The following is a 13,071-nucleotide window of genomic DNA, read 5'->3' as shown; positions in this document are numbered from 1 at the left end:
GTGCCCAGATATTTGGTCGAACATTATTCTGGGTGTGTCTGTGAGGGTGTTTTTGGATGAGATTAACATTTGAATTGATAGACTGAGTAAAGCAGATTGCTCTCCCCAGTGTGGGTGGGCCTTATGCAATTAGTCGAAGACCTGAACAGAACAAAATGGCAGAATAGGAGGGAACTTCTGCCCAGTGCTTGAGCTGGCTTTTTGGCCTTTTCCAGTCTTTAGACTCAGACTGAAATGTCATCTCTCCCGGGTCTCCATTTTGCCTGCTGTAGATCTCATGACTTCTCCGCACCAGTAAATTCTCTCTCTCTCTCTGTATACACACACACACATACATTCAATTGGTTCTGTGTCTTTGGAGAACTCTGACTAACACATTCTCTAAATCAAAGTGACAAAGATTCTTGTGGGGGAGGGATGTAAGGAATTTAAGAAAAAGTTGTTTTACCTCAAAGAACTTAAAATATGGGAGACATAGAATAAATGTATAAAGTTAAAAAATAATATAATTCACGGGTGCCTGGGTGGCTCAGTCAGTTGGGCGTCCAACTTCAGCTTAGGTCATGATCTCGCAGTTCACGAGTTCGAGCCCCATGTCGGGCTCTGTGCTGACAGCTAGGAGCCTGGAGCCTACTTCAGATTCTGTCTCTCTCTCTCTCTCTCTCTCTCTGCCCTCACCCCCACTCATGCTGTCTCTGTCTCAAAATTAAATAAAATGTTTAAAAAAATTTAAAAAAATTATATAGTTTGAGTAATTGCTGAAATACTAGCATAAAAGATGTCAAAATGCAGTACAAGAGTCCCTTAGATGGAAGATACAAACAATAAATACCTATCCTTCAGGCCGATATCATCAGAGAAGCTGATGGGGTTGGAGACTTGTCACAAAGGATGAGAAAAACAAGAGAAGGCTTTCTAAGAGTGGACACAGGAGAGAAAATTGTAGCTTGTTACTGAATAGAAAATTCTGGTAGAAATGTCGCCTTAATGTAGGAAAAAAAAGAAATATAAGACTGAAATGCAGGCTAAGGTAAGATTGTGGAAGGCACTGAAAACCAGGCTAAAGAGTCTACAATTAATTTTATAGGCTATATATTGCTAATTAATATTTGCCAAATGATACTTGAGAAAAATTAGTCTGGTGGGTATAGTAGGTTGAAGGGTAAGCCCCCAAAGGATATGTCCATCCACAACTTCAGAGTGTGACCATCTTATTTGGAATAAAGGACTTTGTAGATGTTATTAAGTTAAAGACTTTGAGGTGAGATCATCCTGGATTAGTTTGAAACCTAAATCCAATGACAAGAGACCTTATAAAACCCAGGAAAGGAGACACACAGAGATACAGAGGGGAAGGCCATGTGAAGATTGAGGAAGAGATTGGACTGATGCAGTTATAAGCCAAAGAATACCAAGAATTTCCAGCAACCACTAGAATCTAGTAAAGAGGCATGAAACAGATTCTCCCCCAGAGCCTCCAGAAGGAACCAACCTTGCCCACACCTTAATTTTGGACTCCTGACCTCCAGAGCTGTGACAGAATAAATTCGAAGTCTCCAAGTTTGTGATAACTTGTTACCGCAGCCCTAGCACACTAATGCAATGAGGATGTGTAGGGAGATTATAAAGGGCAATGAGCCTAGAGATGGAATAGCTTGTCAGTGGTAGTATATTTTCACAACACAAGTTATTTCTATGAGCTCTACTGAATGAACATAGTATTCTGTACTGAGGTCGCATAAACTGTCTACATGACATGAACACTAACAGGTTGGAAAAAAATTCGTCCAAATTTTAGGTATCATACAATCCAAATCCCAACAAGAAATTTAAAAACATAACACGATGTTTGTAATCACTGTGGCTATGGCTAATTTTATGTGTCCCCCTGAATGGGTTGCCCAGAGAGCTGGTTAAATATTATGTCAGGGCATGTCTGTGAGGGTGCTTCTGGAAGAGATTAGCATTTGATGAGTTGAGTAAAGCAGATGGTCCTTACCAATGCAGGTGGGCATCACCCAACCTGTTGAGGGTCTGAAGAGGACAAAAAGGTAGAGGGGGGTTGAATTCACTCTCTGCCCGATTTCTTGGGCTGGGACATTGATCTTCTGTCTCTTCTCTCCCCTGGTTCTCAGGCCTTCAGATCCAGGCTGGAATACACAACCTTGGCAATCTAGTTCATAGGCCTTTGTATGACACCTCCAACCTTCCTGAGTCTTGGCAGGAAGATTGTGGGGCTTCTCAGACTCCATAACTGTGTGAGTCAATACCTTATAATAAATCTCTTTATAATAAATCTTTATGTATGTAGGTCCTATTAGCCTGTGTCTCTGGGAACAATGACTAATACAGTTGTGTTTAACTAAATTTGGTGAGACAATTTCTATAAATGGATGAATCCTTAAGTATACGCTCTTACCAATTGACCTGTTTGTCTCCTTCCTCCTTTTTAGTGCAGCCCATCCCCATGGCCATTCTGGAGGCATCTGCTGAATTAGGATGGGTTAGGCTGGGGCCTCCGTGGGCTGGGATGAAGGGATTTAATTCTATAAATGCAGATGACTCAGTAAAATGATGATATTGATGACACCCACAACAACTATGGTTTTGAGGATTAGGAAATGTTCTAAACATTCATCAGCATCATTTCGTTTCATTCCCCCAGTGACTTCCCTCCTATCACATAAAAAGGCACCCAGACTCTGAGAGATTAAGGAACTGGCCAACGTCACACAGCTGGTAGATGACTGCCAGAACAAGGATGTAAGTTTGTCCAACTCTAAAGGCTTATTTAACTCTTAGCCAATCCCCTTATGAGTAATCATATAATCATGGAATTGCAGAGAATTAATGCTGGAAGCACTGTTAGAGATCATCTAATTTAGGGGTGAGGTTTGCTTACATACCAAGACCTTAGAGTGTGGTTTTGTGTGATCTGAGACAAGGGTCAGGGCTTACCAATAAAGACGTGTTGTGTAGTACTTTAGTTGTGCAAAGGCCGAGATGGCATGGCATGGAGAGGATTTGACGCCATTCGGTTTTCTTTTAAGAGCAAAGAGCTTTCTAGGAAAAAAAGCAGTAATGCAAAGGTCAAGGCTAATGCCTTGTGGGAAGAGCAAGACAGATTGATTTATAGGGATTGGAGTGGAAAACGTGGTTTAGGAATGACAAAGAGGAAAAAAATAACGTGGCTTGACTGCCTGTATTTCAGGGCTTGTTTATGTGATCTTGGTTAGGGAGGGCTTAGGACAATGTCATTTAGAGGAACAGAGATTGTCATTTGCAAGAAGGATAGAAAGATTTACAGCCAGAATGCATAATGAATTAGAAATTGTTTGCTTAGTATTAAAACTGGAACCCTCCTTGGTTTATTTACTTGGTCAACAGTATTTTTGAGTTATTGCTGTGTGCCAGCCACTGGACTAGACACACAGATGCCACAGGGGTTCTGACAGACAAGGTCCCCACCCATGTGGAGCTCACAGTCTAGCCAAGGAGACAGATATTGACCAAATAGTGGTACATTAGTTATGTAACTACAATTTAACAAGAGCTACCAAGAAGTATGGTGTGTTATAAGACTATACAAAGAGGATCTCTCTCTCTGTCTCTCTCTCTCTTCTCTCTCTCTCTCTCTTTTTAAAGAGGATCTGACTTAGTCTTGGATATAGTGGTGTTTAAGCTGAGATCCAAAGGATGAGAAGAAAGAGGCTGAATGGAGAGGGAGGAACTTTCCAGACCAAGGCTGGGGGAATAGGTAATTGCAGAGAGAAAGTGAAAGAGAAGCCTGTTCAGCCAGGGACTTGTTAAGGATTCTGGATTTTATCCTGAGAGCCATGAGAAGTCATTGGAGGTTTTCAAGCAGGGAGTGACATGATTGATTTGGCAGGAGGCCAGAGAGGGATTCGGGCCAAATCCTTGTTATTAATGATCAGGTGTCACTTGTCTGGCCTTGCCAACAGGAATAACTGTGGATAAAAATAGGATGATGCCAGGTTTCTGGATCCTGACTCCATTCCTCAGGATCATAGCCTTCCACTGCTGGGTGGCCAGGGCATCTGCCTCGGGCCTTGCGTTGTTCTTCCAGATCCTGCCAGTGTGGGGCCAGATGATCTTGTCTGTGTTGAATTCCCATTGGAAGAGAGCAGGCCCTTGTGGTGGGGGAAGTTCTCAAAGGAACAAGTGGTGATGAGCAATCAATTCTGGAGCCAGAGTGGAGTCAGCCTGGCCAGTCACCTCCTGCAGGCCATTTCTACCCTGCAGCAGGTGAGCTTGGGGCCCACAAAAAACAGAGATTCAATTCAAAGACCACAGTACACTCAGCTCACATAGACCTCCAGGGTGCAGGCTTTTTTTTTTTTTTTTTTAAATCTATAGCAAATTTATTCATAATTATATCAAACCTCAAAAACAACTAAGTTGTCCTTCAGGAGGTGAATGGTACAACAGTAGTAAATCCAGATGTCGGAATACTGTTCAGTGATAAAAAGAAGCTATGAAGTTACAAAAAGACATAGAGGAATCTTAAAAGCATAAGTGAAAGAAGTGAGCCTGAAAAGGCCATATGCATGTATTTTCAGGGTTCTCTAGAGAAACAGAATTAATAGGAGACAGAGATAGATGGTAGATAGATGATAGATAGATAGACGTTTAGATAGATAAAGAGATTTATTGAAAGGAATTATGGCTCACACAATTATGGAGGCTAACAAGTTCAAGAATTATAGTCAGCAAGCTGGAGACCCAGGAGAGTGAAAATGTAAGTTTCAGTAAGACCCCAAGTCCAAAGACGGGAGATCAATGTCCCAGCTTGAAGACAGTGAGACCCACAGAGCAAATTCTCCCTCCCTCACTTGTTCCATTCAGACCCTCATCAGACTGGATGAGGCTCACCCACATCAGGGAGGGCGGTCTGCTTTACTCAGTCTACCACGTAAATGATAACCTCGTCCAGAAACACCCTCACACACATACTTGGAATAACAGGTGTAGGCTGTTATAGGGTGTAGGCTTTTAAGGCTGGAGATGGCTTGGCATTTATCACCCTGGTGTCTTTATTCCTTTTTATCCTGCCTCTTAACCTAGCTGACAGTTCCTTAACCTGGCACTCCAAAAAGAAGGATTTAGGTGGGTACTACTGTAGTACACAAATGTTAAAAAAAACAGAGGCTTAGGGGCGCCTGGGTGGCTCAGTCGGTTGAGCGTCCGATTTCTGCTCAGGTCATGATCTCTCGGTCTGTGAGTTCGAGCCCCCCGTCGGGCTCTGTGCTGACAGCTCGGAGCCTGGAGACTGCTTCGGATTCTGTGTCTCCCTCTCTTTCTGCCCTCCACCGCTCATGCTCTCTCTCTCTGTCAAAAATAAACATTAAAAAAATTAAAAAAAAATAAAGGCTTGTATTTTCTGACGTGCTAGCAATATCTATCCTAGGACTCAAACTCAAGAGAGTGGCATGGATTCCTAGAGGGGCATGGTATTGGTGACAGATCCTCAGGCACAGCCACTTTGGACAGAAGCAGCATGTGGCTTCGACAGCCTTGGGATTTGTTGACTAACAGACATAACTGGAATGAGAGCGAACACTCATAGTGCTTGTTATGTGTCAGTCCACCTATGTGTCTAAGCTGTAAACGTGTGTCCAATCACGTAACCCCTGCAGTAACCCTGCTAAGTGGATGCTATTATTATCACCCTCATTTTACAAATGAGGAAACAAAGGCACAGAGGAGATTCTTCACGGCTAGTAAAAGGCAGAGCTAGGATTAGAATCTAGGCAGCCTGGTACTAAAAGCCATGAGGTCAAGCACTCTACTATATGCCTCTCTGGAACGAAGAACAGGAGACTGACTAGGCTTCTGGCTATGCATTTGTAGACGGGTTCTTATAAATGGTAAGTGCCTTATGTCTTAGTCTGTCCAGCGAGCTGTAACAAAATACTGCAGACTAGATGGCTTATAAACAGCAGAAATTTATTTCTCATAGTCGAGGAGGCTAGAAGTCCAAGTTCAGGGTGCCAACGTGGTTGGGTTCTGAAGATGCTGACTTCTCAATGTGTCCTCACATGGTGGGAGAGGAAAGGGATCCCTCTGGGGTCTCTTTTATAAGGTCACTGATGTCTTTTATGAGGGCTCCACCCTCATGATGTAAGGTCTCCCAAGGGCCCCACCCACTAATACCATCACCTTGGGCGTTAGGTTCTCAACGTATGAATTTGGGAGGAACACAAACATTCAGGTCATAGCACCCTGTTTATAAGCCAGAGTGGAGACTGTGTCGTTGGACAGACATTACACTGAATTTGGCTTTGAGGTACCAGAGACCCATGGATCAAGAAGAAGATAAAGAGAATCTCTGACATCTTGAAAATGGAATTTAATTGGAAGAGACCCTGAAAGGAAGAAGGGGTCTTAGAAATTACTTGGGCACCAGAAGGGTCACAATGCACATAACTAAAAAATACCAAGTATTCACAGCTATTTCATATACTACTTTATAAGAGAGAAGTTAGTTTCTCTGGTTGATGGATGCCCTCCCCAACCGCCCCCACCCCAGAAAACTGTACAAATTAACACTTTATTGGGCAAAATCTCCCAAATGAATTTTAGCTGACAGAAATACTCTTTTAGACTAGCTGCTAGCCTGGAAAAAGAGAAGCTATGAATTATTTTCTTCTTCCTTATCTCCATTTCTGTCTACTTACTCCTTTGAGAAACGTTAAGTGCCAACTATGCTTCATGGCCCGCCTTGAACCCCACTAATGTGTGGGATATCCAACTAAATAAAGGAATGCGTGCTTGTTTTGGAAGCTGCTGCAAGGAGACGTATCTGGTTCTGCCTGTTTTCCAAATCTGACACTGGGGGGAAATACAGAGGTTTGGAAAGGTGCGACTGACGGTTGTCTAGGATTAGTCTGCTCCAGTTTTGGGGGTGCTGACAGGCATGATGACCTGACTCTGGCTGACGAGGAGCAGACTCAATACCCAGGCACCTGATGACACACTCTGTTGGGGCCAAGACAGGAGATGAGCTTGGGGGTTGCTCCAAATCATTTTATAACTTGCACTAGAGGCATATAGGAAGATTCATTGGGTAGGGCCATGGTTTCTCTATGGGCGTAGGGCATTGAATTGATAGAAAAGTAAATTTAAAATGTAAAACTTTAATATGGTGTTGAAATTGATGAGATATTTTAAATCTCTGGGGCACATTGAATTGGCCTGTTGAGTTTGGGTGGATGAAATGACTGCATATAACTGGAAATGGAAAACAAATGACGTGACTTCTTGATTCAGTGTTTATTGTGATACCTGAATGAGTTAAATTCAAAGATTTCTGGCATAAGAGGAAAGATACATCCACCAAAGTTCCGAGGGACTAAATGCCTACCCCCTTTATTCCTGGTGGGTTTATAGAAGCAGTGACGAGAACTGGAAGTCAAGCCACTGAAATTTGTTGGAATCATTCGATAACTATCTACAAAACAATAAATTTAGAGCCTGACCTTATATTGTAAACCAAAATAAATTCCAAAGTGAAAAAAGACTTAAGTGTAGCTTATAAAATACTTAAAGAATGGGAAGAAAATGCAGTTGAAAAGCATGTTGTGGCAAAAGTCTCTCTAAACATAGCCAAAGTCAGAAATCGTAAGAAAATATGAACAGATTTGACTCCCTAAAATTTTTTTAAAAAGTGAAGCCAAAACCACACTCAGATACCACCTCACGCCGGTCAGAGTGGCTAAAATGAACAAATCTGGAGACTCTAGATGCTGGCGAGGATGTGGAGAAACGGGAACCCTCTTGCACTGTTGGTGGGAATGCAAACTGGTGCAGCCACTCTGGAAAGCAGTGTGGAGGTTCCTCAGAAAATAAAAAATAGACCTACCTTATGACCCAGCAATAACACTGCTAGGAATTTACCCAAGGGATATAGGAGTGCTGATGCATAGGGGCACTTGTACCCCAATGTTTATAGCAGCACTTTCAACAGTAGCCAAATTATGGAAAGAGCCTAAATGTCCATCAACTGATGAATGGATAAAGAAATTGTGGTTTATATACACAGTGGAATACTACTTGGCAATGAGAAAGATTGAAATCTGGCCTCTTGTAGCAACGTGGATGGAACTGGAGAGTGTTATGCTCAGTGAAATAAGTCATACAGAGAAAGACAGATACCATATGTTTTCACTCTTATATGGATCCTGAGAAACTTAACAGAAGACCATGGGAGAGAGGAAGGGGGAAAAAAAAAAGTTAGAGAGGGAGGGAGGCAAACCGGAAGAGACTCTTAAAAACTGAGAACAAACTGAGGGTTGATGGGGGGTGGGAGGGAGGGGAAAGTGGGTGATGGGCACAGGGGAGGGCACCTATTGGGATGAGCACTGGCTGTTGTATGGAAACCAATTTGACAATAAATTTCACATTAAAAAAAATTAAGCTAAAACAGTAAAAAAAAAAAAAGAAACCAATTTGACAATAAATTTTGTATTTAAAAAATAAAAAAAAATAAAATGAAAAAAAAAAGTGAAGCAAAATACAAGCCCACTACATAAAAACAGAACATAAGCAAAATTTAAGACAAGCAAAACACTTAAAAGCATTTGCCACGCATGTCATAAAGAGTTGAATTTCTTGGTGTGTGGAGTCCTTTCAGTTACATAAGAAAAGGCCAACACGATAGTGGAAAAGAGACACAGGAGGTACAAAGAAGTGAAGCTATACGGGTTGTCCAGACATTTATGAAGCAATGTGTCAGCTTCCCGAGAATCAAATACGCTTACATAGCGGGAGGCCATTGGGATCTCACACCTTGAAAAAGAATAAAATGGATAAAAGGATAGCGGTGGAATGAGTGGTGTAAGGGCATGGGGACATCTGTGCTTGGGAACACTGCTGGCAGAAAGGTAAATTGACACCTTCCAGATGGCAACCTGGCCATCTGTATCAAAGACTTAAAAATAGACATGTGCTTTCAAACAGAAGCTGTACTTCTATTTATTATCTCCAGGAACTAATAGTGGGTTTGTGCAAAGACTTAGCCATGAGGCTGTTTATGGAAGTGTTGTATAAGAGGCAAAAATCAGAAATCACCTCAATGTCCAACAATGGACTTTGATCAAGGAACTCATGCTGTGAATGTATAACAGAAAATTCTAGCTATCCCACTCGCTCATGTCCTCTCTCTCTCTTTCTCCCTCTCTCTCTCTCTCAAAATAAATAAACATTAAAAAAAAAAGAGTTCCTCTAAGTTAATTTATGAATTTAACACCATTGGAATAAAAATCTCCGTGACTTTTCTCCTTGGGACGTAACAAACGAATTCTATGGTACTGAAATTCCCTGGTAGATGACATGGTTAAGCCTGGTCGAAAGCTTTTGAAAAAGGAAAAAAAAAAAAAAATGATGGGGGGAACTTGTACTAGCAAGTCATAAAACATACTATGAATTCCCCAGCAGGGTCTTTTGTCAAGATAATAAAACGTAACTTGTAAAGTTCCTGGGAATCGCTACATGGCAGTTGGTACTATTTTATTCCTGGTGTAGCTTCGATGAAATTTGCAGGGTTGGAGGTACAGTAAAAGCAGTGCCCGCCCTCTTATCTCTGCTGTTAAAATAGGGAGTGAGGACTTCTGTGTGGGAAACTTTGGTTTGGGACCCAAAGAACGTCCAAGGTTTGGAACAGCAGCGGAGGCAAGTGGCCCTGCTCCAGGACAAGTGTGTTGAGGGCTTAAATCAAATTGGAACTCATCGATCAATATACATTGCTCTACAGTGCCGATTCTCTAGCGGCTTCACCCTGGGCAAGTTCTTTAACCCCTTGAAGCCTCTGTTCTCTGATGTGTAAAATATGGATTAGCAATTACCATCTATAATATTGCTGTGAACAATAAATGGCAGTGCGTGTAAAGCTTTTAGCGTATTGCCTGGCACATGGAGAGCATGTCCTAAGCAGTAGCAATGATTGGTTTTGAAGCACCCAGTTAGTTTCGCTGGGCTCTGCAGGGCAAGGATGACTGAGCCAGGGGACCGAGGGCTCTGAAGTCCTGGGCTCCGGACACGGTGAGGAGTGCAATGGGAGACTGAGAACATGAGGCCATCAGGAAAGATGGGGATGATTCTCTTGATATTTCCAAGCACATTAGTAGTCATGCATGTGGTCTCTGATTCCCCGAAGTCAAGGTCAGGCTTGTCCACTTATTGGCTGCTGTTCACTGGTCAATAGCTCTGCTCTGGCCCCCGAGGTCTCCTTCTGCCCTTTCATTGATGAAAGCCTGAGACTCAAGCCATCTGTCATATCGTTTTTCTTTGCAGACGCACCATTTTAAAGTTGCCGGAGTGGATTGATTCAAGAATCTGTTGCTTGTCGACAGGCCCACCCTTGGCATTTCTGACCACGGCAAGAGTGTCAATGGGGGACAAATGCTAGCATCTTAAATCAAACATGGTCATCCTCACTATTCCCAGATTCCGTATTTGCAAACCTGTCTACTTGCTAGAATGTATTTTTAACCCCCAGATCAATACTTGTGCCATATTTACGACCATTGCTACGTTCCCAGCTGAGGTAGAAAAAAAGCAACATTGCCTTCCCATTTCAGCTCTTGTACGAAACAAATGTCTTTTCTACAGCTTAGTTAGTGTCATTTTTTTTTTTCACTTTTGTGCTTTTGTTGGTGATTTTGCTGTTTAAAACGATGCCCAACAGTAGGGCTGAAGTGCGGTCCGGTGTTCCTAAGTGGAAGAAGACTGCCATGTGGCTTACAGAGAAAATGTCTGTGTTGGAGAAGCTTCCTTCAGGCATGAGTTTTAATACCGTTGGCCATGAGTCCAATGCTGATGAGTCAACAATATATATTAAATAAGGTGTCTTCAAACAGGAACATGCATCAACAAGGTCATGTATTGATCGGTTAACAAGAAGTATCCAGAGGCTCACGGCAATATAACCCTGTATCTCTCCTAGGAGCAATGGTTCAGTAGTCTGTCATTCAGTGTTTGTGGAGACTTTATAGAACATAACCACTATGAATTAGAGACTTGACTGTATGTTCTTCCTCCTACTAGGCCAAATATACTTTCAGAATGACCTGGAAGGCAGGTTCAAATGGCCACACCTATGCTGGAGAGCTGGCTTCTGGCTGCGACTCACTTCTCCCTTTTCACCCCCCAATTCCATTGTGTGCCTGGGTCTGAACTCTGGAGGCCACAGGTCCGGGCTCTGCACACAGCCCTGTAAAACACCCCCTTGGCCGCTCCCTGGGCTGAAGTGGGCAGATGCAGGGAGAGGGCAGGGCAGGCTTCAGAAGCAATCTCTGGGCCACCTGGGCAGGGCATGTTGGGCCTAGGGTACTGGACTGTGGCCTAGAAGGTTGAGGGCATCACCCTGGCTTCATGGATTTCTCGCCATATCCAAAGTGAGGCCTCTGAAGGTCAAGGCTATAACTGCCTGCCAGGACAGCTGTTAACCCCGAGCCCGTGGGAAACCATTGCTTGCCAGTCAGTGTAATTTTTCATTTCTCTTGATTGCTTCTCAGGTGACTAGTCCAAAGCAGTGTGCAGGGACCTTGTGCCCGGCGCACAACATTCTTACCCTTTCTGCTTTGTTCCTGCATTTTCTCCTCTGGGTTTACAGCTGCTGCCACAACTTGAAGTTATCTCTTCCAAATGCGGCTGTGAACTCTTCTCATACCGCACTATTCCTGAGTGGTTGCAGGGTAATAAGCCTGGAGAGGAGGGTCTCTTTTTTCCCCTTACTATTCATCCTAATGTGACCGGACCCCTCTTGTCCTTTGGATCCCTCTTGTCCTTTATGTGGGCGGCAAGCAGTGATTACATCAGCAACTCCGCAATTACCAGCTAGCGGTGGGGGAGGGGGGGAGCAAGGGTATTAACTCGGGCACCATTTTGCAAGTAATTAAAAAGAGCGTTCCTGGGATGAATTCCGGGAGGAATTTTTTCTGGAAGCAATATCTGGAAGTTTTCCAGATCTGAGTTCTAAAGGAGGCTCCCAGCTGCAAGGTTGGAAGTGGCTACAAAAGGAATAATAATTTCAGAGCCCTGATGCTGGTGTTCACATTTTATTGGTACTGGGTCCCTCATATGGTTTCCTCCTAGAAAGTCAGGAAAGAAGTTGTACCAGTTCATTCATGGGATTATGAAATTAGTTTGGGGGCTCCTTACTGTAGCTGAGCATAGGACAGTGTTAATTAAGCTGATGACCTTTGCTTTGTGAACTGGGGACGAGCGTCCTTGAACAACTTTGTGTCCAGGGATGCCCCACAGCTAAAGACCCTACTTTGTCTCAAAACTCGCATGTCCTAATTTTGGGAAGAGGGAATATTGTCAACTGTAGGTATTGAATACGCGTTTGCAGAGAAGCCACATTAAGCATTGTGTTAAAAGCTTTATTTTATGAAATGGAGAATTTTAGAAGCAATGTTGTAATTCAGAGTAGCATTTGAATATTGTTGCCTTGCAGCGAGTTTCTCTTCCTTCTTTGTCGGAAAGTGAGGTTTACTATAAGCCAGGAGGAAACGTGGCTTTGGCATTCAACAGCTGGGAAGCTGAACAAGTGCTTAAATCCCGCCATGCCTCGGTTTCCTCATCTGTGAAAGGAGCAGACTGTGTGCGTTAAAAGCTGGCTGTAAAGGGCAGGTTGGGCCGCATGCGTAAAGTGCCTGTCACATAACGGTGTTCGAAGTCATGTCATGAATGACATAGGTGCTGACTCTTTGACCAGCCCTCACTTTCATTTTTGGCAGCCTCTTGAATCCGGGGATGTCTCCTGGTTTTAGACCATTTGCAGGGAGTGAGCCTGCCCACTTTGCTTTATCACTGGGCCCTCGCACTGCCCTGAATTTTTGCTTCTTCCTGGACATGCGGGGCCCAATGCTTCCCCGACTTTCCCAAGCTTCCTATGTGCTCAGGGTTAGAGGGAGGGGCTTTTCCCTCTTTCTTGTCTTCCCTTCCATCATCCCATGGAGCAACTTCATCTGATTGAAGAAGTTGGAAGAAACAAACTGCACAGGCCCAGCTCAGACTTTTTTAATCCTTTAATCTGGTGAGCTGGTC

This window comes from Panthera tigris, chromosome B1, assembly GCF_018350195.1.
Source record: "Panthera tigris isolate Pti1 chromosome B1, P.tigris_Pti1_mat1.1, whole genome shotgun sequence".
Taxonomy (NCBI): Eukaryota; Metazoa; Chordata; class Mammalia; order Carnivora; family Felidae; genus Panthera; species Panthera tigris.
The sequence above is the reverse complement of the archived record's forward strand: the minus strand, read 5'-3'. Positions refer to the sequence as shown.